General features: G+C 36.6%; 1 protein-coding gene across 1 annotated transcript in view; it reads right to left on the bottom strand.

Moving 5' to 3' along the window:
• The window catches only part of LOC150081998 (lysosome membrane protein 2-like), a 283555-nt gene that overhangs the window by 124441 nt on the left and 140550 nt on the right, over positions 1 to 18564 (bottom strand). The window lies entirely within an intron of this gene.

Raw genomic sequence — 18564 nt, forward strand, 5'->3', positions numbered from 1 at the left:
CTGGAAAATAACGGACAAATTGGTTTGCCGCTACTGCACTTTAGTGCTGCTCGCTTGGTAAACAGACGGTGTTTGTTGAACCAGAGTGGAAGTGGAGAATGATATATTGATTGACACGTTGGCAAAGTGGAGGAGAAATTGTTGAAGTTAAACATAAAAAAGGCACATGGGGGTGGATGGAATCTATCCAGTTATAATGAAGGAGGCAGCAAGGGAAGTAAACAAACCCTTAGCCATAATTATGACTGCATCCTTAGATTCAGGGGAAGCCCCATGGACTGGAGATGTGCAAATGTATCCCTAATTCACAAAGGGGGTTCAAAGGGTGACACAAATAATTATAGACCTCTTAATTTAACTTCTATTCAGGGGGAAATATTGGAGTCATTGGTTAAAGAAGCATTGCTGGATCATCTAGACAAGATTGCAGTTATAGTTCAGATACAGCATGGGTTTGTTAAGGGGAGGTCTTGTTTGGCCAGTTTGAACGGATACTATGAATGTGGTCACAAATGAACTATATGCAAAAAATAATTTTGATATCATATACTTGGATTTCAGGAAAACTTTTGATTCTGTTGCACATGGAAGACTGCTGTACAAATTGGAGTGGTATCGTTAAAGGCAAGTTGCTACAACAGATAAAGGGATAGTTGAGTGGGAGATGGCAGAGAGTGGTAATAAATTGACATTGCTCTAAGTGGACTAATGTTATTAGTGGAGTCCCCCAAGGGTTCAGTGCTAGGCCCATTGTTTTGTGTGTTTATCAATGATATTGATGAAGGTATATCAGGCTTAATGTCCAAGTTTGCAGTGATACCAAGGTTGGCAGGGTTGTTAATAACAGTAAAGACAGCATGCTACTGCAACAGGATCTAGAAATGTTAGGCAGATGGGCTGAGAAGTGGCAACTGAAGTTTAACATTGGCAAATGCAAAGTACTACATATTGGTAGCAGTAACCCAAGAGAAATGTACCAACTGTGTGGTATTACATTCAAAGTAGTGGAGAATGAAAAAGACCTGGGGGTAATTGTGCAGTCAGATATGAAGTTTTTTGAGCAGTGCAGACAGGCTGCCAGAGCAGGTCATGGAGTCCTGTCAATGATATACAGGAATTTTGCTAGCAGCGATAAGGAGGCGATTATTCCTTTGTATAAGGCAATGGTCAGACAAAACCTTGAGTACTGCATACTTTCTCATTTTAGGAAGTATGTAGAGTTGCTAGAATGAGTACAGAGGAGGGCAACAAGAGTGGTGAGGGGAATAAAGGGGTGCACTTACAAAGAAAGGCTTAAGTTCTGCAAATTGCAGCATTTGGAGACTAGGTGCCTACATATGATTGAAGTGTATAAGCCCTTGAATGGTTTGAGCAGGCTCAATGCTGATGGGACTCTTCCACTTGCTCAGATTAAGAACCTGAAGTAGCACAGATTCAAATGTAATGACAGATTCAAATGTAATGACAAATGTAAAGTACTATATATGGGAAACAGTAACCCCAGAGCAACGTATCAACTCTGTGGTACTATACTGACAGTGGTAGAGAATGAAAAGGACCTGGGGGTAATTGTGCAGTCAGATATGAAGTTTTTTGAGCAGTGCAGACAGGCTGCCAGAGCAGGTCATGGAGTCCTGTCAATGGTATAGAGGAATTTTGCTAGCAGCGATAAGGAGGCGATTATTCCTTTGTATAAGGCAATGGTCAGACAAAACCTTGAGTACTGCATACAGGTCTGGAGGCCTCATTTTAGGAAGTATGTAGAGTTGCTAGAATGAGTACAGAGGAGGGCAACAAGAGTGGTGGGGGGAATAAAGGGGCGTGCTTACAAAGAAAGGCTTAAGTTCTGCAAATTGCAGCATTTGGAGACTAGGTGCCTACATGTGATTGAAGTGTATAAGCCCTTGAATGGTTTGAGCAGGTTCAATGCTGATGGGACTCTTCCACTTGCTCAGATTAAGAACCTGAAGTAGCACAGATTCAAATGTAATGACAAATGTAAAGTACTATATATGGAAAACAGTAACCCCAGAGCAACGTATCAACTCTGTGGTACTACACTGACAGTGGTAGAGAATGAAAAGGACCTGGGGGTAATTGTGCAGGCAGATATGAAGTTCTCTGAGCAGTGCAAATGAGCTGCAAGAGTAGCTCATGGTGTCTTGTCAATGATATATAGGAATTTTTCTAGCAGGGATAAGGAGGTGATTATTCCCTTGTATAAGGCAACGGTCAGGCCACACCTTGAGTACTGTATACAGGTCTGGAGGCCTCATTTCAAGAAGGATGTAAAGCTGCTGGAACGAGTACAGAGAATGGCAACAAGATTAGTGAATGGAACAAAGGGTTGCTCTTAAGAAGAAAGGCTAAAGTTTTGCAAATTACAGTGTCTGGAAACTAGGCACCGGCGAAGTGATCTGATAGAGGTGTACAAGGCCTTGAATGGTTTGAGCATGCTCAATGCCGATGGGATTCTTCCTCTTGCTCAGAATAATCACCTGAGAGGGCATAAATTCAAATTGAGGAAAGACAGATGTAGGATAGATGTGCGGAAATTTGCCTTTAGCCAGCGGGTAGATGGTTGGTGGAACAGACTTCCATCACTTGTTATGGAAGTTGATAGCCTAAACAAATTTAAGGCTCAGCTGGACATGTATTTCGAACGAACGGAGGGGTGAAATGGGAGTGGTGTTTTTTTTTTTGTTTTGGCTGATGCTGAATAAGCTTGCTTTCTTGCATCATATGCCTCTACTAATGCTAATGCTAATGCTAAATTGAGGAAAGACAGTTAATAGATGTGCAGAAGTTTGCCTTTAGCCAGCAGGTAGTTGATTGCCAAAACAGACTTCCATCTATTGTTGTGGATGTTGATAGCATAAATAAATTTAAGGCTGAACTAGATAAACATTCTATAAGCTTTCTTTCTTGCATCATATGCCTCAGCTGATGCTAATGACAGGCAATGCAATGACTGGTGTGTGAGCACGACAGACAATAACATGATATTCTGTTAGTCATTGGTTGACACTATGATGGGTATTTATGAGTAAAGAATGGTGGATACTTAGTTTTAAAATGAACAGGAAATTGGTAATATTAGTTATGAATCTTTTAAAGATGGAAGAAATTTGTAGGTTTATTTTTTGATGAAAACTAAATTAATAAGATCAAAATTGTACTGTTTTAAGTGCCATGATTATTTTAAACTAATCCAATCACAAACAGTCAGGTGGAAACTGCTGGAACTGTAAAAAGTATTTCTGTGCGAGTTTCTTTATTAAAACATAGTTTCATAGAACATACAAAACTTTTATTCAAAAAGATAATGTATATTATCTAATTTTGGTCAACGTGCATGCCAGTACAGGAATACTTACGTAATACTCAACTTACAGAAATTCGACTTTATGTAAGTTATGCCAGCCAGTGCAAACTTAAAAAAATCGTGGAAATGTATTTTGCATCCTGTAGGAATAAATGGAAGTATCGTGAAAATATCATAATGTGAACCCAATAACACATTGTTTTTTTTTTTTTTTTTTTTGTAATTCATTTCAAGTCCTTGGAAGTTGAAAATTTCCCTATTTACTAAGCTGTTTATCTCTATAAAAGGTGATATTTATAATGGAAATTGCACTACCCTTTCATCGTTATCATATGTTCCCATTATAGAAATCAATTTTAAACATCTTTGTGATATTTTTCTGAAGCACGTTTCTGGAGGTCATGACCATAAAACAATAAAAACAATTTGCACTTTCCGGTTTATTGGGCTTTTATGGTAGTGCATCTAATTATAAATGGGTAGTAAACTCAATCTTACTGAATTTGTGATAATACCGATAACTGGAATTCAGTGGGCTTTTACGCTATTATGGTGAAATGTGTTCCCCTGAAATCTTTAATCATATAAAAAATAAATTTTCAGAAACTTCTCTTCATTCCTATTTACTGATTACAATGATGAAGGGAAAGCGACCAATGAAAAGTGCAAGAGGTGGCAGTGCCAGGAAATGCAACAAAATTGATTTAGAAATGAAGATGAATATGATTAAGAAGCACGAAGCAGGCCAAAGTTTGTCATCTATTGCAAGGGAATTAGGTCTTGCTGCTTCAACATTGAATACTATTTTAAGGGACAGTGTGCATATAAAAGAACACGTCAAAGGATCAATGCACTTAAGATCAACAGTGATCACAAAACAGCATTCAGGTGCTATATTGAAGATGGAACAGATGTTAATAATATAGATGGAAAATCAGATTCAGAAGTGAGTGCCCCTGAGTCTAATGACCATTCAAGCAAAAGCAACAAGTATTTACAAAGATATTAAGGATAAGTACAGCCCAATGAACCCCAACCCAAGTTCATGGCAAGTAAGGGGTGGTTTAATAGGTTTAAGCACCACGCTGGTTTCCAAAACATTAAAGTATGCGGTGAAGTTGCCAGTGCTGATTCTGCAGCTGCAGAGAAATTTTGTGATGTGTTGGAAAAAATTATTGATGAAGGTGGCTATTCAAAGCAGCAAATTTTTAACATTGACAAAACTGCTGTGTAGTGGAAAAAAATGCCAGATTGAACATGCACTGCCAAAGAGGAAAAGACAATGCTAAGTTTCAAGGCTTCAAAAGATAGGGACATGCTCTTGCTTGGGGCTAATGCAGTGAGAGATTACAGATTAAAACCACTGCTTGTGTACCATTCTGAAAATCCTTATGCATTTAAGGTCATCAACAAAGCCACCTTACCCATGCATTCAGATTGAACCAGAGAGCATGGATAACAATATCTCTCTTTGAGGATTGGTTTAAATGCTGCTTCATTCCCAAGGTTAAAAAATATTGTAAAGACAACGACGTTCCTTGCCATATTAGATAATACTCCTGGACATCCTACGCATCTAGATTATTTCAATTTGAATGTGAGAATCATATTTCTACAGCCAAACACAATTTCACTCATCCAGCCTATGGATCGGGGTGTTATTTCGAATTTAAAAACATACTATTTATGCATATTTGCTCAGGCATTGTCTACAGTAGACAATGAGTAAAATTTTACGTTATGAGAGTTTTTTTTTTTTTTTTTTAGGAGCATTAGCATCTAAGGCCATATTGCTCGGGGATATGTGGTGGTCATTGCCTGATCTTCCTGCATCCTCCGTATTTGGTGGTGACGGGCTCGAATCCCAGTCTAATCAAGAAGCGTGTGCTACGCACTGTTGCTCCTCCCCACCTGGCTACGGAGGCGCCACATTATGAGACTTCTGGAAATCTTACAATATTTAACATGCCATCTTAAACATTAATAAGGCCTGGGCAGAAATTACTAAAAGTTGTTTAAATGGTGCATGGAAGAAAATATGCCTACGGCACGTAAAAGGCTTTGAAGGATTTGAAAAAGATGAATCATGTGAAGAGGTTACAGATAAGATTGTAAAGGTTGCAGAACTGCTTCAGTTGGAGGTTGATGCCAAAGATGTGGAGAAGTTAATAGAGGAAGAAAAGAAGGAATTATCTATCGAACTTATTGACTTCCAGGTAGTGATAGTGAAAGAATAAAATGCTGATGAATCTCAAGAACCAAATTAAGGAGCCAAAACACTTCATCACCAGAGAGATGGCAATGGCATTTCATGAAATTGCATCAGCAATGGCAAGATTTGAGATGATGGATCCTGACAGCGAACGATCCTTAAAAGTTAACAGAGAGGTGAATGATATGCTTGCTTGCTACAAATAAATCTAAGATGAAAAGTAAAAAGCCACCCTCCAGTCATCCATTAATATGTTCTTTCATAAGGTTGAGCAGCCAACCCCTTCTAAATCTCCACAGCCCTCAACCTCCGCAGTGACGTACTTATCAGCTGAAGACGTCAATTCTGGCAACAATGCTTAAGAGGTAAAACTTACTGATGTTATGCCCGTCTCTTCTCTTTTTTTTTGTAATTTTATAATTTTGAAATTTTTTTCAAAATGCATGCTTTTGTAATTTTTCCTGCGCATGAGATAAAAAATTGAATAAATACAATAAATAATTCTATTTACATGTTCATCGAACATTTCTTTTTTGATTTAATCGATTCAGTGAGCACAGTTACAAGTGATACACAAGCATGGGGGAAATTCCGACTTACGTAGCGTTCCGTGGAACGCAACCCTTACGTAAGTCATGGATTTCCTGTATTCCAACGTGCAAGACAGAATTCCATTTGGAGATTTTGAAAGTAACAGCAATTAAGTTTTATAAGAAACTAAGAGATATTTGTAAATTGCAGTTGTTAAAAAAACCCATTAAGTTTGGCATTTTGGGAAAAACAGTAGTGGCGGATGAAACTTTATTGTTAAAACCAAATCATCATAGAGGACAAAATTTAACTGCTAAGGAGAAATGGGTGTTTGGAGTACAGTAAACTCTCAATTTTCCAGGATAGATGGTAAAAAACAAATACCGGATAATCGATTTCCCGGTTAATCCAAAAATACAAAAGTCCCCGACATACGTAAGAGATACGTTCCAGGACTTCTTACTTCATTGAGTTGTACGTAACTCGGGAATGACTAATAACATATGCTACTATATTATTATTGACAAATCTGAATTCTGTGTGATACTTGTTAATGTTTGGCCATTTTGATACATCCTTATTATAATGATTCCTTAGAGATTTAACAGATGCACTGTTTTCAAACTTTACTTGAATTAAAAAACAAATACCGGATAATCGATTTCCCGGTTAATCCAAAAATACAAAAGTCCCCGACATACGTAAGAGATACGTTCCAGGACTTCTTACTTCATTGAGTTGTACGTAACTCGGGAATGACTAATAACATATGCTACTATATTATTATTGACAAATCTGAATTCTGTGTGATACTTGTTAATGTTTGGCCATTTTGATACATCCTTATTATAATGATTCCTTAGAGATTTAACAGATGCACTGTTTTCAAACTTTTGAATAATTTGAAGCTTTTGTTTAACTGAAAACGCAACTCTTTTGTGTTTACCCATCATTTTCATGATTTCTAAATAAAAAAAAAAAAAAAAAAATTACTATAAATTTTGTCCTTTTGCACTGCAACAGAACACAACAATCGACACGACGAACTAAAACAAACTAAACATTTGGTCTCTCTCTTTTTTTTGAGCAGTGGATGTGAAGACAGTGGGGACTGCAAGATAATAGGTACACTAATCTCCCAATGACGACTTATAATGCCGCTTGTCACTTATTTACGACTTGCAAAATATCTGTTTATACCAATTCTGGTTTATTACTTGAATTTTTTGATTTCTGGTTGATTTTTTTTTCTTTTTTTTTTTTTTTTATTTGGAGTGTCCCGGTTAATCCGATCCCAGTTAATCAAGTCTGCTGTATTTGAAAGAGAATCAAAATTTGTGTACATAAAATTCATAAAAAATCAGACAGCAAAAACTCTTTAACGGATTATTCGAAAATTAGGAAAAAAATCACTACCATCATTAGCATTAGCATTAGCATTAGTAGAGGCATATGATGCAAGAAAGCAAGCTTATTCAGCATCAGCCAAAAAAAAAAAAAAAAAAAACCCTCTCCCATTTCACCCCTCCGTTCGTTCGAAATACCTGTCCAGTTGAGCCTTAAATTTGTTTAGGCTATCAACCTCAACAACAAGTGATGGAAGTCGGTTCCACCAACCAACCACCCGCTGGCCAAAGGCAAATTTCCGCACATCTATCCGACATCCGTCCTTCCTCAATTTGAATTTATGCCCTCTGAGGTGATTATTCTGAGAAAGATGAAGAATCCCATTGGCATTGAGCATGCTCAAACCATTCAAAGCCTTATACACCTCTATCAGATCACCTCGCCGGTGCCTAGTCTCCAGACTCTGTAATTTGCAAAACTTAAGCCTTTCTTCGTAAGAGCAACCCTTTGTTCCATTTACTAATCTTGTTGCCCTTCTCTGTACCCATTCCAGCAGCTCTACATCCTTCTTGAAATGAGGCCTCCAGACCTGTATACAGTACTCAAGATGTGGCCTAACCATTGCCTTATACAAGGGAATAATCACCTCCTTATCCCTGCTAGAAAAATTCCTGTATATCATTGACAAGACACCATGAGCTACTCTTGCAGCTCGTCTCCACTGCTCAGAGAACTTCATATCTGCCTGCACAATTACCCCCAGGTCCTTTTCATTCTCCACCACTGTCAGTGTAGTACCGCAGAGTTGATACATTGCTCTGGGGTTACTGTTACCCATATGTAGTACTTTACATTTGTCAATGTTAAACTTCATTTGCCACCTCTCAGCCCATCTGTTCAACCTTTCCAGATCCTGTTGCAGCAGCATAGCGTCAGTAGTGTCCTTAACGACCCTGCCAACCTTTGTATCATCTGCAAACTTAGACATTAAACTTGATATCCCATCATCAATATCATTCATAAACACCGAAAACAACAATGGACCCAACACTGAACCTTGAGGAACTCCACTAATAACATTAGTCCACGTTGAGCAGTGTCCATTGATAACCACTCTCTGTCTTCTGCCACTCAACCATCCCCTTATCCATAGCAGCAATTTGCCTCCAATGCCACACTGCTCCAATTTGTGCAGCAGTCTTCCATGTGCAACAGTATCAAAAGCCTTTCTAAGATCCAAGTATATAATATCAAAGTTATTCCCTGCATCCAGTTCTTTTGTGACTACATCACAGTATCCAATCAAATTGGTCAGGCAAGACCTGCCCTTAACAAAACCATGCTGCGTCTGAGCTATAACTGAATTCTTGTCTAGATGATCCTGCAGTGCTTCTTTAACCAGTGCCTCCATTAATTTACCTGGAACAGAAGTTAAACTAACAGGTCTATAATTACTTATGTCAGCCTTTGATCCTCCTTTGTGAATTGGGGTTACATTTGCACATCTCCAGTCCATGGGTACCTCCCCTGAGTCCAAAGAAGCTCTCATAATTATGGCTATGGGTTTGCATACTTCCTTTGCTGCCTCCTTTAATATAACTGGATAGATCCCATCCACCCCAGGTGCCTTTTTTATGTTTATCCTCAACAATCTCTCCTCCACTTTCCTCTCAGTTATTACAAAATCATCCAGCTCACTGCCAATGTTTACTTTACCTACATCATTCTCCTTCCTGAATAACTCTTCATGCGTGAATGTAGATGCAAAATACTCGTTTAGATTGTTAGCCACCTGAGCAGGATCCTCAACTGTTAAACCATCAATATCCAGTGGACCAATCTGATTCATCCCTTTCCTTCTCGAGTTCAAGTATGTAAAGAACTCCTTTCTGTTTTTCTTTGCATCCTTTGCCAAGGATTTTTCGTAGTCTGCCTTTGCCTGCCTAATCTCCTTTGTGACTTGGTTACAGACCAACTTATATCTTTTTCATTTAGAAAAAAAGAATTAGAAACATTTAACAGTGATATATAAGGAAAATTTTGTGGATCCACACACACACAGGAACATATATGAATAACATTGAAGCCCAGTGGAAGAGACTAAAAAGTGTGACTAAAAGATTAAATGGCAGCAGTAAACATATGTTGACGGGTCACATAAATGAATATATGTGGCATCAAATTTATGAGAAAAATCATGAAGATGCTTTTCAGAATACTATTAGTCAAATTGCAAACAGCTATTGAGATGCAAATATATGATTTATATTCATAAAATTGATTTTTTTTCCTGAAACAGTAATGTTCTGTTCATTTTTATGTTTGTTCTCATTATGAAAAGCAGATTATTGGAGTTCATGAGTGTTTTCGCTATTAAAAAACATTACTAGATTTGGCTACAGTTCACATCAGGGTGCACACTCCAGACATGGTGTTTAATATACTGGTTTTAACAGATTTTCATTTTGAACCAGTTAAAAAAGGTTAGGTTAGTTTACGTTACCAATTCGGAATGGATTCGAAATGATGCGTAAAAATGTCTGTTTTTAATAAATTTTCATTTTGAACTTGTTAAATAAAAAGTTATGTTAGTTACATCAGCAACTCAAGATGGATTCATGTATAAAACTGTTTTCATAATCTATAGTATATCGCGGTCAATCACTGCCTTCTTCCTTTTCTTTTTGTCGATAATCTGGAGTGCCCACCCTGCTATGAAGTTTTACCAAAGATTCTTTATAGATATACATATCATAACATCAATCAATCACTCACTTCCTATGATGTTATAGCTGTTGTGTTCACGCACCAATCAGTACATCATCTCCATGCCTACATGTCAATCAATATATTGTTTTTGACTTCTACTGCCACTAACGATAACACGCCGTTTACCGAGAATGCAGGGAGAAACTGTGGTAGGGGCAAACCAGTTTGTATAGTAAGTTTCTTGTAGTTTACCACAGTTCTCATGTTAGCTTTCTTTACCTTCAACAGCCTTTCTATAGAAAATGTATCTGAAGATGAAATTGCCTCATTCATATATATTTTTTACCTTTTAAAGGAAAGTTATTTGTTAGGAACAAAAAAAAAGGAAATATTTAATAGGTTGAATTTTGATCATGTGAAGTTGAAGAATCTACAGAATCTTGCTAAACTTTGATGGGGAAATATTTTAAATTGGTCTCATGAAATGTAACCCTATCTGCAGCTGAGTAGTTCTTTTTTGCAACAGGATGTAATTGTGCAGGGTAATGACAGTACAGCATATGAACTTATATGCAGTATATGATATTTTGTATTAATTATTTCTGTTATTTGGTACTGTACCAATTGGCTTTTTCTAAATTATTTTAGGAGCATTCCTTCTGCAATACCCTTTATCTTGATTTCCCCCCCCCCCTTTGTTTTATTATGTATGGGTTTATTTTCACTTTTCACTGGTTTGCCATGATACTGGCAATTGTTTCATTTATTTTTATTTTTATTTATTATAAGCAGGGCTCCCACTCACAATTTTAAAAAAAACTTAGATTGCAACTTAAATAAACCCAAAAAAACCTAGTTTTCATCATATAGTATAGCAACACAAATAAGATAAAACTTACCAGGCAAAAATATCTTTTATTTAATTGTAATCAGAATTTTCATCCCATTCAGTTCCCTCCACATTTATTTTTTGAAGTTCTTTCATTTTTTTCAAACGTTCTTTGTATCTTTTATGACAAGTTCCGTGTATGACTTCTTTTTCCAATTCTGATTTAGGTTTCCATGTATAGCAATTTTGATTAGATCTATTTATCGCCTGTTTTGCCATTAGTCGATTTTTCACAGTTTCTGGTTTAAGGGAGTTTGTGGCTTTTGTTTTTATAGGGTTTACTTGGGAGAAGATTCTTTCTATGCTTGCCAAAGAGTGAGGTAAAATAGTTAGACTGGTCATAAAGTTAGATAAAATCTCATATTTAGAATTATTAAAGCCATCTTTTACATTACGTAACAGATACCAAAACTCAGGGATGGTTTTGTAAGAGAAATCTAAATCTTGATTTAAACGAAATGATCTCCATTCATCATCTAGAAGATCTAGTTTGGCTTCAGAAACAAGGTGAGGGAACTGCATTGCTAAATGGAAAATTGAGAATGGCGAATTGGCACAATCATGTATCACTGCTGGGTCAAGAACATTGAGACTGGCGATAATTCCATCATTTAGAGGAAATCTTTTTCTGATTTCCATACAAAGTTCAACAAGAAATTTTAAACAATCATTTTTAAACCTGCTTTCACTGTCACCAAGCGGTGTTGAATTTAATAAGGCCATACAACGGCCTCCCAAATATATTTTATTCAGAGGCTTATGATTTATTGCATTGCTTGGATCAATTTCAACCAGCTTGCACGAAGTAATGACTTCTTTTATGAAAAATCTAAGAATATTTTTATACTCAATTGAAACCATTGAATGAAGTAAGTGCAATCTGAAATGCTCAGATTGAAATTCAATATTCAGGCAGTTTATTTTCTCCAGTACATATCCTAAAAACAACAACATATGCTTAGTTCCTTTGGTGATCATAGTATTGTAAATATTCCCTGCACCATCGATTTTATCAATTTTTGATTGAGACTGAAAATAAAGAACTAACGCATCCCACTGCTCAATAATAATTTTTATTACATTGCCACGGGATAACCAACATGTTTGTGCTAATTTGGGGATTTTATGCTTAGCAGTATCTACAACATCTTGAATCATTTTGAACTCGTTTAATCTTTTACTACTACGGGAAAAATAACAAGAGATATCTTTTATAAATATTTCTAGATATGATGGTAGTACCTTGACTGAATGACTAGCGCATAATGCAAAAGAATGGCAAACACATCCCATTATAAATACTGATGGTACATCCTTTTTTAGCAATGACTGGAACCCACTCTTAGTACTCATCATAGTGGCACGATTATCACTATCAAAGCCAACGAGATTACTTATTTGAATGTTTTTTTCTATGAAAAGATCTTTTACAGCTTGATAAAGCCCTTCTGAAATACCATTTTCAACCCAAACAGTGTCAAGTAACACATCTACAACATCAAGTTTTTGAATATCAAAATATCTAACAACAACAGCTAGAACTTGTGATAAAGATAAATCTGTACTTTCATCTATTATCATCGAAAACTTGTTGTTTCTGCATATGTTAGAAATGTATATTTTTTCATGATAGGCTATGCCATCTTGTATAAGATAAGAGACTTTAGTCGCCTTCATCTGAACTTGTTTTGCAATATTGCTTTTATGAAATGCTTTCTTACATGCTTCTATAAGGTGATCACATTGCGCAAATGGAACATTATGCCCAGAAATGAGTGCAGCAATTGTTAACTCTGCCTTTGCTACTTCTTCATTCTCGTAGGTTTACGTTTTGTGAAGAACGTGTCTAACGTTGAACTTGTCTTAGCAATATTTGCACTTTTTTTTATGTTTAACTGTATTTTTATGCGCTAGTAACATCGATTTATTGGCATTCTTTAATTTCATATCACAACAAATACAGTAAGACGCACCTTTTTCATTACTGTCTTCTTTCAACCAATCCTTTAATTCCAGATCTTCTAACCATTCATTTCTAAAATTTTGAGTATACCACCGTTTACGCAAAACATAAGCCTTTCTTCTTATGAAGAAAGGCTCAAGTTTTGCAAATTACAGTGTCTGGAGACTAGGCACCAGCGAGGTGATCTGATAGAGGTGTATAAAGCCTTGAATGGTTTAAGCATGCTCAATGCTGATGGGATTCTTCCTCTAGCTCAGAGGAATCACCTGAGAGGGCATAAATTCAAATTGAGGAAAGACAGATGTAGGATAGACGTGCGGAAATTTGCCTTTAGCCAGCGGGTGGTTGGTTGGTGGAACAGACTTCCATCCCTTGTGGTGGAGGTTGATAGCCTAAATAAGTTTAAGGCTCAGCTGGACAGGTATTTTGAACGAACAGAGGGGTGAAGTGGAAGTGGGTTTTTTTTTTTTTTTTTTTTTGGCTGATGCTGCATAAGCTTGCTTTCTTGCATCAAATGCCTCTACTAATGCTAATGTTTACTCATCTTTCTCTGTGGGGAACAAGTTTCAGACATTGTGGGCAATTTGTGGGTATGGCTAATTAGCAATTATCTTATTTAAAATGTTCTATAAAATAAAAAATAAATCACTAATCCATTAACATAAAATAGAAATAGTCACTACAATTTAAATTTATTATATCACTATAATGCAATAATACCACGAACAATCACAAAAGACTGTGCAGTAAAAACCGCCTTCCGCCTGCTCAATAGGCTGCGCATACATGTTAGTAGCACGATCATGTATGCTTACATGTATGAACATGTAAGCGTAATTTCATAGTGTAGAACCCTGCGAAAACTTTGAAATCCTTTTACATTTGTAGTATTTTGTACAAGCACTTGAGATATTACAAATTATGATTAGAATATAAAATTAAGAAAATTGTAAACTGTTATTAAATGTATTAAATTTTATTGTATTTACAAGAAATAAAAATAAATTTTGACTTAAAATTAAAAATTACCGAAAAAACCCAGATAATGAGATATTTTTGTGAAAAAAACCTATCAACCCAGATGACAATCAAAAAACCCAGATCTGGGTGGAAAAACCCAGGAGTGGGAGCCCTGATTATAAGCAGTACGTGGTGGATAATGCATTTTAACCACTAATGTTTACTCTACTAATTTTCTTTCCATTTATATTTTCCATTTTTCTATCTTCTTGTATATTTAAAGTTTTTAATTTAAATTTTATATTAATATATATATATATATGAAATATATTAATATTTTATATTATATTTGAAATATATTAATATAAAATATACCTATATATATATATGTGAAAGTTGTTCAATAAAGAATGATCATAATTTTGTTTTCACAACATAGCCATATTAATCATCTATATTTCGATGGTCCTTTAAAAGTAGTCCCCCATTTGATGGAATGCACTTACTCCAATGTTTCTGTTATTCTTCAAAAATGTGGTGGAAGCCATTTTTTGACATGCATTTGAGAATCACTTCTGTCTTCACAACTTCTTCTGGTGACTGGAAATGTTTTCCTCACAGCTCCTTCTTTAACTTTGGAAATAAAAAAAAATAAAAAAAATGCTGGGTGCAAGGTCAGAACTGTAGGGCAGATGAGGAACATATTTGACATTAATGCTGGCTAAGAACTGAATGATATTATGAGCAATGTGAGGTTTCCCACTAACATGATGCAGCATCCATACAACTACTTGCAGTTGTAGTGATTTGCGACAAATGTGATCCAGCAAAGTGTGCAGTACAGTTCTGTAGTAAGGTCTCGTAACAGTCATGTGACATGGCACAATATGCTGGCAAACCATTCCTTGAATGTCAAAAAAAAAAAAAAAAAATGACCATAACCTTTCCTGCAGAAGCCACAATGCTTTTTTCAATGTTGCCGATGATGTAGACTTCCAAACAGGATTTTGTTCCTTACTTTCTGGGTCAAAATGAAGCCCTGTTTCATCTGCCATTATTACCTTGTGCAGAACCTCACCATCTTCAGTAACCATACATTGCAGCTGCTGACAAAACCTCCTTGAGAAACTTGCTGTTGCTCAGGTGTGAGCAGTCTTTGAACCCAGTGTGCACAAACATGTCATATAGAAATGATCATGGTGAATACTGTACATGCTTCCTATTGATGTTCTCAAAATCTCTGACAGCTACCTTATTGTTTTATGACAATCTTCTCTCACAATTACAGAAGCAATTTATGGTTCCTTTGATGACAGCAATGGTTGGAGTTTCAAGACCACTGATTTTTGTGATTGAATCACATCCATCTTTAAACATTCTAACCCATATGTGAGCTGTGCTATACAGAAGCATAGATTCACCATAAGCCTCTTTTACAATTTCATACATTTCAGTTGATGTTTTCTTGAGAGGGAAATAAAATTTGAGAGACGCATACTGTTCCTCATGCATCATGTCCACTGTTACATGGGTGAAACTGAATGTGCATAAACTCCACTGGTCACACACAAGTCAACTGCACAGATGCTATGTGATGCAGCTCGGTTTGCTCTTAAACTCCGCAGCTCAGCTAGAAATGGCAATCTGTATAGTTGCTTATGAAAAATTATGATCATTCTTTATTGAAATTCCCTCGTATTATATATTAATATTTATATTTGGTGTTCTCCCCAGGATCTATTGAACGGGTACACCGCCTGGTGAATTTAACTGACCACCTGGCTAAAATTTAAGAAATTCTCGCACTACCGTATGGTCTGCTCACTGCTCTCAATTGAGGTTAATACGACAGGAACATATAATGTTAAATTATTCAATTAATTTTCATTCTGGATCGCTTAAGTCACATTTATACATAATAGAAATTTTATAATATCGTGAAGTATTACACTTCCCCACCTGGCTACTTCATATTGCCACCCAACTGGAAAAATTTTCTGGGGAGAACACTGATATTGTTGATATAAATATTTTAATTTCACTAATTTTTTGCATGACAGCTATTTTATAAGTCCTGTAAAAATGAATTATCATATTAATGTCAAGTGGACCAATGAGATTCATCCCCTTCCTTTTAGAGTTTATATAAGTAAAGAAATCCTTGCTGTTTTTCTTAGCATCTATTGCCAAGGATTTCTCGTAATCTGCCTTCGCCTGCTAACCTCCTTTGTGACCTGATTACAGACTAGCTTATATCTGCCATAGGCTTCTGAGTGGCTTGATAATTTATATGCATCCCATGCATTTTTCTTCTCTGTCACGAGTCTCATTAGTTCATTTGATAACCATTTAGGCCTAAACCTTGAACAATATTTCTTAATAGGTATGAAACTTTTAGTAGCATCCACGATTAATTCCTTGAATGCTTCCCACTTAGAATTTACTGTTGGTAACATCGTCAGTTGATCCCACTGTACAGAATTTAAAAACTGTCTGAGACCACTGTAATCACCTTTACTGAAGCAAAAACCCTTTCCTTTACCCCTGATGGTAATTATATCTTTAACTAAATCCCACATCAGTACAATATGATCACTGCCACCTAGTGGTTCCTTTATCTGCAAATTCTTAATACATGAATGATCACTGCTGATAACCAGATCAAGAGTATTACTCTCTCTGGTTGCCTCTCGAACATGCTGCTGCAGAAAACAATCATCCAATAAATCCACAAAAGTCTGACTAGTGTGTGAGTAACCAACCCACAAGTTCCAGTCAATATCTGGGAAGTTAAAATCCCCCATTATAAGACATTCTGATTTACTAGCCCACTCTATTTCTCTGTACAACTGTTCGTTGTACTTATTCGAGTCATTAGGCCTATAACACTCCTACTCTTATTTTTGCTTTCGCAGTGCTTATATCACACCAAACTGACTCAACAGTGCACTGTTCATCTATATCAACTGGGTGCACTTCTTTTGATTTTATGTTTTTCTTAATTAACAGCATAACACCTCCTCCCTTTCTATCCTGTCTATCCTTTCTGTACACATTGTACTCCCCAAATTCCAGTTCTGCATTCCTTATATCTGTGTGACACCACGCCTATGCTATCCCAACAATATCCGCCTTTGATGTCTTGACCAACACTTCAAATTCATCAAATTTATTTACTATACTTCTAGCATGGGTATACATGCAAGCATACATGCTCCAATCGCTATTCCTAGTTACCCTAACACATTCCATATACCCACCTATTTCACAACCAGGTAGCAGTGATCACAGTGTGCTGGACTGCTCAAAGAGGTAACTACCATCAAGGGTAAAGGGAAGGATTTCATAAAGGTGACTACAGTGGTCTAAGACAGTATTTAAATTCTATACAGTGGGACCAACTGATGATGTTACCAACAGCACATTCAAAACGGGAAGCATTCAAAGAACTAACCTTGGAAGCTACTAGGCTTTTTGTACCAACTAAGAAATATTGTTCAAGATTTAGGCCTAAATGGATGTCAGATTAACTAATTAGACATGTGGCAGAGAAGAAAAATGAATGGGATACATATAAATTAACAGGTTACACAGAAGCCTATGATAGATATAAGTTGGTCTATAACCAAGTCACAAAGGAGGTTAAGCTGGCAAAGGCAGATTATGAGAAATCTTTGGAAAAGGATGCAAAGAAAAACAGCAAAGAGTTCTTTACTTATGTAAACTCTAGAAGGAAGGGGATGAATCAGATTGGTCCACTTGATATCAATGGTTCATCTGTTGATGATTCTGCTCAGGTAGCTAACAAACTAAATTAATATTCTGCATCTACATTCACACATGAGGAGTTATTGAGGGAGGGGAATACTAGAGGTGTATTAAACTCTGACAATAAGCTAGATAATCTTGTAATAACTGAGAGTAAAGTGGAGGAGAAATTGTTGAAGATAAATGTAAGAAAGGCACCTGGGGTGGATGGAATCTATCCAGTTATATTAAAGGAGGCAGCAAAGGAAATAAGTCAACTCTTAGCCATAATTATGAGAGCTTCCTCAGACTCAGGGGAGGTACCCATGAACTGGAGATGTGCAAATGTGACCCCAATCCATTATTTGGTTTTTTTTAGGAGCATTAGCAACTAAGGCCATGTTGCTCCGTGGATATGCGGTGGTCATTCTCTGACCTTTCTGCATCCTACGTATTTGGTGGTCATGGGCTCGAACCCCGATCTAATCAAGAAGCATGTGCTACGCACTGCTGCTGCTGCCCACCTGGCTACGGAGTCACCTACCACTCCACAAAGGAGGATCGAAGGGAGATACAGGTAATTACAGACCTGTTAGTTTAACTTCTGTTCCAGGAAAATTAATGGAGGTACTGGTTAAAGAAGCATTGTAGGATCATCTAGACAAGATTTCAGTTATAGCTTGGACACAGCATGGGTTTGTTAAGGGGAAGTCTTGTCTGACTAATTTGATTGGATACTATGATGTAGTCACAAAGGAACTGGATGCAAAGAATAACTTTGATATCATATATTTGGATCTTAGAAAGGCCTTTGATACTGTTGCACATGGAAGATTGCTGAACAAATTGGAGCAGTGTGGCATTGGAGGCAAATTGCTGCT

The sequence above is a fragment of the Mastigoproctus giganteus genome, chromosome 8 (assembly GCF_048544385.1).
Source record: "Mastigoproctus giganteus isolate SK-2022 chromosome 8, ASM4854438v1, whole genome shotgun sequence".
Classification (NCBI taxonomy): domain Eukaryota; kingdom Metazoa; phylum Arthropoda; class Arachnida; order Uropygi; family Thelyphonidae; genus Mastigoproctus; species Mastigoproctus giganteus.